Genomic DNA, 10,381 nt, shown 5'->3' with positions numbered 1-10,381 from the left:
TGGAAACCAAGATGCCTAAATGTATGGCAAATGCCTCCTTTTATAGGCTAAAATTTGAAACTATTGATTTGATGACTAATTGTTGAGTAGGTGGCCACATCTTGACTTAGTGATAATCCTTATCTTCTTATCTAAATAAAATGTCATTTATAACATCAGAATTTGAACCAATCTTCTTATGAAAGTTATAGAAAATTATCTTAGCTTTCCAGAAAAAAAATTGAGGTCATTTGGACTTCTAGAACTCAAGATATGGGCTAAACACTGAACAATGTCTAGCCTACAGGACAAGTTTAGACTTATATGTTGTTTCTAAGATTTGGACTTCCAAACAGCAGAATTGAGTCTTGTCTTTCACATGAAAGTTTTAGCCTATGTCTTAGCTTTTCATCCATATAAAGTAAGCTAAATCTAAGATCTACAGCTCTAGATATGACCCAATTACCAAACAGTGTTCCAATTTGGACAACACTAGCATCTCTTTATCCTTTCAATTTCATTACTTCAACTCATCAATCAAACCTTTCATTTATGTGATAGGCCTGCATTTAGGATGAATATTTACCATAAATTAAAGGTATCTTATGGTATTAGACTTGTTCTTATAAAACATGCTTTAGTTAAAGAGTTATTGATACTTCAAGTGCAAAATGATGATATAAAATCTTGATAAAAATGCACTTTTAATTACTACTCATGAGTCATTCTTGGACTCCACCTATTTTTGACAAATTATTGGTGCCTTTTAGTATCTCACATTTACCAGACCTAACATATGTTATGTTGTAAATAAGGTGTGTAATTTTATACATGCCCCTATACTAAGAGTCATTGGGCGGTTGTCAAACATATAATATGATACTTAAAAGGTATGTCTTCCTTCGGTCTTCACCTTACTCGTGGTTCCTCATTATCCCTTCATGGTTTTACTAATGTTGATTGGGCGGGAAGCATTGATGATCGGAAGTCTATGGGTGGCTACCTTATCTTTCTCAGCACCATTCCCATTTCATGGAAATCTGGCAAGCAACGTACTGTTGCTCGCTCCTCCACTGAAGCAATTTATAAGGCATTAGCTAATCATACTACTGAAGTTCTTTGGCTTTGTAATCTTCTAACAAATTTGTGCTTTTCTCCCAGTTCTGTTACTGATGATGAGGGCATTGAATGCATAGTTGCTCAAATCTTTCCCAATACTCGGAGAGTGTCTCTCCATGAGATTGCCGAATCCCACATATTTCTTTCCTTATGTTGGCAACTCGAGATGCTGGGAAATACTTCTCAAGGAAAATCTTCTTCATGGCATTCCAAGTTCCAATAGATCCTGGGAGAATAGAGAAAAGCCATGCCTTTGCTGCCCCTTTTAAAGAGAAAGGGAAAGCTTTCAACTTAACCTGTTCTTCATCAACTCCATTCGGTTTCATGCCAACACAAACCATATGGAACTCCTTGAGATGAGTATGTGGATCTTCTCCTGCAAGACCATTAAATGTTGGTAACAAATGTATAAAACCAGATTTGAGCTCAAAGTTTACATTATTGTCAATGTTTATGCATAGTGGCTGATTTTCCACATTAGGAGCAGCAAGCTCCTTGAGTGTTTGTTGTCTTGCAATAGCCATGGTGTTGAGGCGAGCTTCCTTTCTTAACCTGCGTAAAGTGCTTTCTATTTCAAAATCAACCTGCACTTGAATTTGATTAGTAGAACGGGTCACAGGCATCAATTGCTAAGAAAATTCAAAAGAAAGAAACCACACAAGAGACGAAAAATAATGCAAATTATATGAAAATCCAACGCTAGGAAACTAAAATTGCCTAAAAACCTTAGATAACAGAGGAATTTGGCCTCGAAATGGTAAGGTTAGTGGTTTACCACTAGTCTTGTTCAAAACGTCATTTCCCTTCAGAAAACAAAAGGTCGAACCTTAATTCCACAAACAAATCTGTTTTGAACAGTACCGTTGCGGCAAGTGAACAGTACCGCCGCAAGCAAAAAACTTTTTTTTTGTTTTTTTTTTCTGAATAATAATAAATAATAATCACAGCAAATAAAAATAACAGTACAAGCACAAGAATTAACTAAAATTACTTCCCCGGCAACGGCGCCAAAATTTGTTGCGATGTCGCGGTCGCACAAATTAATTACCCTTACACTTAAATCACACAAGATAGTATAGAGCAAGCAAGGGATCGATCCCACGAGGAAGATTTAGTTTAGATTTTTATGCTATACGTTATGCAATTGGGGGGTTTTGATTTGTGATAATCTAAACTATGGAAGAAATTAAACTAGTGAACACAATCAATTAAAACTGAAATTTATCAAGAAAACAAACCTTGGTCACAAGCACACATCCACCTACAGAAATCAGAACCGATCCTTGAAACGAAACTCCAGTTTATATTCTGAATTTTTATCTTTTCTTAACTTTGGTTAATTAACGGATCCGCCGTATAACTAGCCCTAACCAACAAATAATCACAGTGTCCGCACTAATGATTTAATCTAATGGCAGCCTTAAGATCTAGATAAATTCATTAATCTTAACAACCAAGTTGTCTGCTTGTGTTGCTTTGATCGAATGTTTTCCCTAAGTTTAATAACGTAGTTCCGCCACAATTATCAAGCTTAGTTGCTTCACAAGTTTATATACCCTAACTCCGGTTTTGATACCAAACTTAGCAATAGATTGTTCACAATAATAACTTAGAGTCCGCTCTAGCAATTATCAACAACAATCATAGAAAACATGCATAGGAAAACAATCATACTCATTCATAATACAAACTGAAAATAAATGAAGAATAAATCTCACAGTTCTTGAAATCTGAAAGTTTCTGCGTCCTTGCAACCAAGAAAAGAGCTTAGCCTTGCATATCTATTGAACAACTACTCCTAAAGATAAAAGAAAGCATTATTTCTAGTATGTAGAGAGGAGAGTTTGTGTTTCTTCACTTCTAGTTGCTACCACCTTTCTTTGATTCTATTGCACTCCCTCCTCCTCTTTCTTGGCTCTCTTGATGTCTATATATAGGCTTCAATGGCAGCTCCTCTTGCTTCTTTATCAACAATGGTGGCTGCCAAACTTGCCAAACTTTGACATTAGTAGTCACCACAAACAACCCACCATTGTAGCCTCCTTCTTTGACAATGGCAGCATTCCAACTTGCAGCTGGTTTGTGGTTGGTGATTTGAGGTTGGTGGATTGAGGTTGGTGGCTACTTTTCTTGACCTTCTAGATTGATTTACTAGAGGGGCTAAATTGCTGAAATTATAACTTGGATGATAGTTTAGAAGCTTCGAAACATAATTTGGACTCATTTCTTCACGAAACCTGATTGCTGGCAGAATTCAGTTGTCATCTTTGAAAAATCATATCGCCCTCATCTGACATCGTTTTTGGCTGAAAATTGGAGCGTTTCTAGACCTTTGAGTCATGAATCCAACAAAATTGAGTTTGCATCAATTGGACTTCTATAGCTCCAGATATTTAATTGTGAATAGATAAAGGTCAACAGTAGTAGAATACGAGATTTGACTTTGAAGGATGTGATTTCCATGATCTTCCTCTTTTTATTTTTCTTGCATTACATTTCCAGAAAGGTATGGATGGTAGCTTTTTAGTGCCACTGGAATCACTTCATTTCGATCTCTAGAACTCACACTCTGCACGAAACATCGACTGAACGTCAAATCTGCCAATTATCTCCAATTTACTCCTTTTTGCATTTTTCATCCAAAAGTGCCTTCAAAACATAAAACAAAGAATATCAAGGCATTTTACATATAAAACATGGACAAAACATTAGGTAAATATGGGTAAAACTATCGAATAATATGGTTACATTAGTTACCACCATTAGGTGTGACAATTTAGGTGCTATATATTTGTCTACTAATTCTATTTTTCATACAAGCACAAAACATGTTGAGGTTGATTATCACTTTGTTCATGATCAAGAGGCTAAAAAGGAGATACATATTCGTTTTATCCCTTACAAAGACCAATTAACTGATGTTCTTACCAAACCGCTTCCTCACTCTACTTTTGCTTCTTTACGGTCCAAACTTCATGCGATTCCCCCACCTTTAGCTTAAGAGGGTGTATTATAGAATATATTGTAATATATAAAATATTGTATTTTCCTATATATATTTATCCTGTGTAGTACGCTATATAGTAACTATTATATATTGTCGTACTCATATATATAAAAAAGAAATGGCTGCTGATTATGTATGCCTTTCAATCAATTACAACTTATGTTCAACTATTGTGACTCTTAATCACTAAACAATTTAATTAAACTTAAGTGTTTTTATACATACCCATCGATCTCTCTCTTTCTCTCTCTATTTGTGTATATAAATAACTACTGAAGAAAATAATTCAAATGAAAAAGAAAATAAAAGGGAATTATGACGTTAAAAAATATAAAAAGAAATAAAAAAGAAAGGATGGTGTTGGGGACCTCTCGGCATTTGTCTTATCCAAATTTAGTTTGTTAACTAGTTACATGACCTACGCGATGTTGCGGGTCATTTTTTTACATAAAAAATATCAAAAAAAGCTAAGATCTAAAAGTGTTACATCTTTCTGCAAAACTATATCCAAAAGTTTTGGGTTAGGCTGTAACGCCTGACCCAAGAGTAATATTTATAATATTAATAATAACACTAAACTTGCATGATCCAAGTTTAAGTAAGTCTGGCTGCAATACTAAACCCAATAGTCTTAGATGTGGATCTAGCTAGAATGTCGTATCATAAAACTGTGATAATTAAATATATTAATTAAAAAGAAAAAAATGAAGAAAAACAACCAACATAAAGAAAAAAAAGCTAATGAAGAAAAAGAAAAAAAAATCTTAATTAACTAGGTTAACCCATCATACACTGGATTCGTGTCGTGAAAATTTGATAATTAAATAGAAAAAAAATTGACGGGTTAACTCAGAATTAACTGGGCTAATCCATCAAACCTAAGATCCGTGTCATAAAAGTTTGATAACTAAATAGAAAGAAAATAAACATTAACAAACTAAATTAAACAAAAAAATTAATTAAAAAGGAAATGAAACAAAAACAAACAAAGGGTATCAGCCTTTTCAGCGAGAACTGCATTGTGCAATCTACAATCAAAGGCATAAAAGGGCAAAAATTTAATATTAATGAACTAAATTAAATAAAAAAAATAAAAGGAAAAAATTATAAGTAGAAAAAAACTAATGAAGAAAAAGAAAAAATTCTAAATTAACTGGGTTAACCCATCAAACCTGAGATTTGTATCATGAAAGTCTGATAAATAAATAGAAAAAAAAATTTAATATCAACAAACTAAATAAAAAAATTAATTAAAAAGAAAAAAAAGGCATTAGCCTTTTAAACGTGGACTACACTGTACAGTCCACATGAAAGTAATAAAAAGAAAAAAGAGCAAAAAAAATAAAATAAAGTCGTCAGCCTTTTTACTATGAATTGCATATAATATTAAAAGATGAAATCAGAAGAAAAAAACTAATGAGGAAAAAAATAATCTGAATCAATAGTGTTAACTCGCCATATCAACCCATCAAACCTGGAATTCATGTCATAAAAGTATGATAACTAAATAGAAAAAAAGATTTAATATAAATGAACTAAATTAAAAAAGATTAATTAAAAAGGAAAAGACAAAGAAAAAACCTACAGGAAGAAAAAAACTAATGAAGAAAAAAAATCTGAATCAACTAGGTTAACCCGTCAAACCTGGAATCTGTGTCATGAAATTCTGATAATTAAACAAAAAAAAATTAATATTAAGAAACTACAGATAAAAAAAGAAACTAAAGACATCAGTTTTTTCAGTGTGGATTGTATTATGCAATCCATAGTAAAAGACTTAAAAAAGAAAGAAACAGAAAAAAAACAAAGGTATACATCACGAGTTAATTTTTTTTCTTGCATAAAAAATATCAAAAAAAGGGTAAGATCTAAGAATGTTAGGTCTTTCTACAAAAATATACTCAAGAGCCTTGGGTGTACCTACAACATTTGACCCAAGAGTAATATTTATAATATTAATAATAATATTAAACTTACATGACTCAAGTTTAAGTGAGTCTGTCTGCAACATCAGACCCAAGAGCCTTGGATGTGAGTCTGACTTCAAGGTCGTATCATAAAAGTATGATAATTAAATAGATTAATTAAAAAGAAAAAACAAAGAAAAAACCTACATGAAGAAAAAACTAATTAATAAAAATAAAAAAAATCTAAATTAATTGGGATAACACTTCAAATCAGGTTAACTTGTGAAACTTGAGATTCGTATCATAAAAGTTTGATAACTAAATAGAAAAAAAAAATTGATAGGTTAACCTAGAATTAACTGGGCTAATCTGTCAAATTCGGGATACATGTCATGAAGTTCTGATAATTAAATAGAAAAAAATTTAACATTAATAAACTAAACTAAAAGAAAAAATCAATTAAAATGAAAAAAAGCAAAAAAAAAATACGGATTAACTCGTCAAATCAAGTTAACCTGTGAAACCCAGGATCCATATCATGAAAATCTAATAACTAAATAAAAAAAATTAATATTAACAAACTAAATTAAATAAAAAAAATTCATCAAAATAAAAAAATAAGACAGCTTAGCCTTTGAACTGTGGATTGCACTGTGCAGTCCATAACTAGGTTAAACTTAGAATATGTATCATGAAAATCTAATAATTAAATAGAAAAAAATTTAACATTAATAAACTAAACTAAACAAAAAAATTAATTAAAATGAAAAAAAAAAAAAAATTCGAGTTAACTCGTCAAACCAGATTAATCTGTCAAACCTGGAATCCGTGTGATGAAAGTCTGATAGCTAAATAAAAAAATGTAACATTAACAAACTAAATTAAACAAAAAAAATTATTAAAAAAACAAAGAAAAAAATTGGAAAGGCATAAAAAACAAAAAAAAACAGCTCAACATAAAAAAGTAAATAGACAATCTTTGCATTATGAAGTGCATTGTATAATCCATAATAAAAGATTAGGCAGTTTTAGTTAGATAATTAGGGATTGCGAGCATTAAAGAGAAGTAATGAGCATAGATCATCAAAGCTGTTCTACCTACTTATAAGCTGGAACACAATTCTATTTTTGACAGTTGAAACCAAGAACAATTACAAGGACGAAAAAAGTTATTATATGCTAGTTCTAGATTTCTACTTCAACATGGTTGTGTTGAAAAACCCACCAAACGAAAACACAATAAAAAAGGATGGTTTAATTTTTATAACATCTTTGATGATACCCTTCTCTTTTTTTTTCCAAAGTATTCAGAGCATTTGATTGAATATGTTTTATGATCCTATTTAATAACGAATTAATGTAAAATTTTCTACGAGGAAGATAGATTTAATGCTACTAATTATGCAAATGGAACTTTATTAGGGCTAAATTTGTTTGAACTTTCAAGAGTGCATGCCAGTCCTTTCTCTAACCTTCTTCTCCCTCACTTACCTATCCATTCTTGATGAATTGGATGCGAATCTTAACACAATCACAGAAAGGTCCCGATTGGATAAATCCAACTTCTTTCTGCAACTCAGCACATATGCCTCCATGCAAAGGAAATTGATCAAAATGTACTTTAATACATAGATCATCAAACTTTGGATAGAAGTTACAGAACAATTTGCATGTTTAAGATTACATATTGTCATTATTTTGATAATGTGAAACAACCGTACAAAGGACACGTCTCTATTTTCATTATGAAAGATTCTTCGTCTATATCGTGCAATTACTTTCTGCGTGGTGTCACACTTCTATTTGTGTCATGTAACAATCGATTAGTGATTTTAGAAACCGTCCGAAATATCTAGCAGAACATTCTTCTTTTGCTTCGCAATCATATCTTTTTCTCTCTGCTACCATTGCCAATCCAACCAAAACCTTCAAATTTAACCAAGCACCTCAAAACCTTCTGCCAATCCAACCAAAACCTTCAAATTTAATCCTATATATACGAGTCTCATGATATCAAGCACCTCACAACCAAAAAACTTCACTGTCCATCACAATATTCCTTACTAGCTAACTACATCGTTTGTTTATCTCCTGCTCGATCGGTTTTGAGACTTCTAGCTAGCTTGTAATTAAATTAACTCGCTAAGTCATTGGCATTAGTTTTTTGCTCGTTGATTTGGAAATGGAGAGGGTGACAAATTTGGCATCCGAGAGACCAGTTGTGATCTTCAGCAAGAGCACTTGCTGTATGTGCCACACCATCAAGACTCTCTTCAATGAGTTTGGGCTAACATGGCTGTCCATGAGCTTGATGAGATGCCTAGAGGAAGGGAAATTGAGCAAGCACTCTCAAGGTTTGGATGCCCAACATTGCCTGCCGTGTTCATTGGTGGTGAACTTGTGGGTGGAGCCAGTGAGGTGATGAGCCTTCACCTTAATCGTTCCTTAATCCCAATGCTTAAACGTGCTGGCGCGTTATGGGTTTGAACCATCGGTGAACTAGCTTGGCTACGCATCAGGCACTAACCAAATAAATTATGAAACATGTTCTGGTTACTCATAACATACATATATGGTAGCATGAATATATATATATATATATATAATAGCTTGCAATAATGTTATAGACCTACTATAGGTGCCGGATGTGTACTTAAGTATATTGAGTATTAGCTACTACATGTAGTTTGTGCTGAGAGCTAGTTTACGTACTTCTACTCATTTTTCTAATGTAATGCTACTATTATATATGTGCTTTTTGGCTAATAAAATCGCAGTTTGCATAAATTTAAAGATATGAATGCCTTTTCTTCTATTTTTTTTAATTTTTTTTAATGAATGTGACCAATATTATTAATAAAAATATTTACATGAGGCCTTTGCCATATGTATATGACCAATATGGCCAGAGGACAAAGAATAAACATCCAGCAACTGAGTTAAGAATAATTAGAAAGCTTAACTTGTAGATTAATTAACCCTTTATATATATGTACGTGTGTGTAGGGCAATATAAAATAGGAATGGTGGGGGTTGACACATAAGAATATGGTTACAATATTTTCTATATAGATACATTTTATAATATGTCCCCTCAAGCTGAGGATGGAGGATTAACCCGTAACGTGAAACAAAAAGCAGTAAACGAGGCAGTAGGAAGTGGCCTAGTAAAGACATTTGCTAGTTATTCCTGAGAGGAAATAAAATGAATCTGAAACTCCTTCGCTACTTTGTCTCGAACAAAATGATAATCAACCTCAACATGTTTTGTGCAAGCATGGAAAACAGGATTCGCGGACATATAAGTGGCACCAAGATTATCACACCAAATTGTAGAAGTAGAAACAGATGGAACCTAAAGATCTATCAATAAATATTGAAGCCAGATAACCTCAGTAGTGCAATTAGCTAAGGCTTTATACTCAGTTTTAGTAGAAGAACAGGCAATTATATGTTGCTTATCTGATTTCCATGAAATCGGTGTTTGACCAAAGAACAAAAGATAACCACCTATGGAATTTCTATCATCAACACTACATACTGAATATGCATCTGTAAAACCATGTAAGGCAAATAAAGGATGATTAGTACTTAAAAGTGCATTTTTATCAAGGTTTAATATTATCATTTTACACTTGAAGTATCAATAACTCCTTAACTAAAGCATGTTTTATAATAACATATCTAATAATATAATGTACCCTTAATTTATGGTAAATGTTTATCTTAAATGCTGGCCTATCACATAAATGAAAGGATTCATTGATGAGTTTAAGTACTAAAATTGAAAAGACAAAGAGATGGTCAAACTTAGAAAAGAGATGTTGGTGCAGTCTAAATTGAAACATTGTTCGATAATTGGGTCATATCTAGAGCTATAGATCTTAAATTTAGATCCACTTTATATAGATAGAAAGGTAAGACATTGGACTAAAATTTCATGAGGAAGGCAAGACTCAATTATGCTGTTTAGAAGTCCAAATTTTAGCAACAACGTAAAAGTCAAATTTATCCTGCAGCCCAAATACTATTCAGTTTTCAGCCCATATCTCAAGTTCTAGAAGTCCAAATAACCTCAATTTTTTTCGTGGAAAGCTGAGATAATTTCCTAAAACTTTCATGAGTAAGGTTGGTTTAAATTCTAATGTTATCAATGACATTTTGTTCAGATAAGAAGATAACGATTGTCACTAAGTCAAGATGTGGCCACCCACTTAACAATTAGTCATCACATCAATAGTTTCAAAATTTGGCCTATAAAAGAGGTATTTGCCATGCATTTAGGCATCTTGGTTTCCAGATCAAGATCACGCTCTTCTTTTCTCTCTTTGTATTTTTTGTAATGTTTATGCTTTGCTTTCATTAATAT

At 32.3% G+C, this 10,381-nt stretch overlaps 1 pseudogene; it reads left to right on the top strand.

The window, feature by feature from the left end:
* The first annotated feature begins 8,016 nt into the window (after positions 1–8,016).
* On the top strand, positions 8,017–8,615 carry LOC105117796 (monothiol glutaredoxin-S2-like; annotated as a pseudogene).
* Positions 8,616–10,381: the final 1,766 nt, after the last annotated feature.

The sequence above is a fragment of the Populus euphratica genome, unplaced genomic scaffold (assembly GCF_000495115.2).
Source record: "Populus euphratica unplaced genomic scaffold, PopEup_1.0 scaffold1551.1, whole genome shotgun sequence".
Classification (NCBI taxonomy): domain Eukaryota; kingdom Viridiplantae; phylum Streptophyta; class Magnoliopsida; order Malpighiales; family Salicaceae; genus Populus; species Populus euphratica.
Note: the sequence above shows the minus strand (reverse complement) of the source record. Positions and strands in the feature narration are given on the sequence as shown.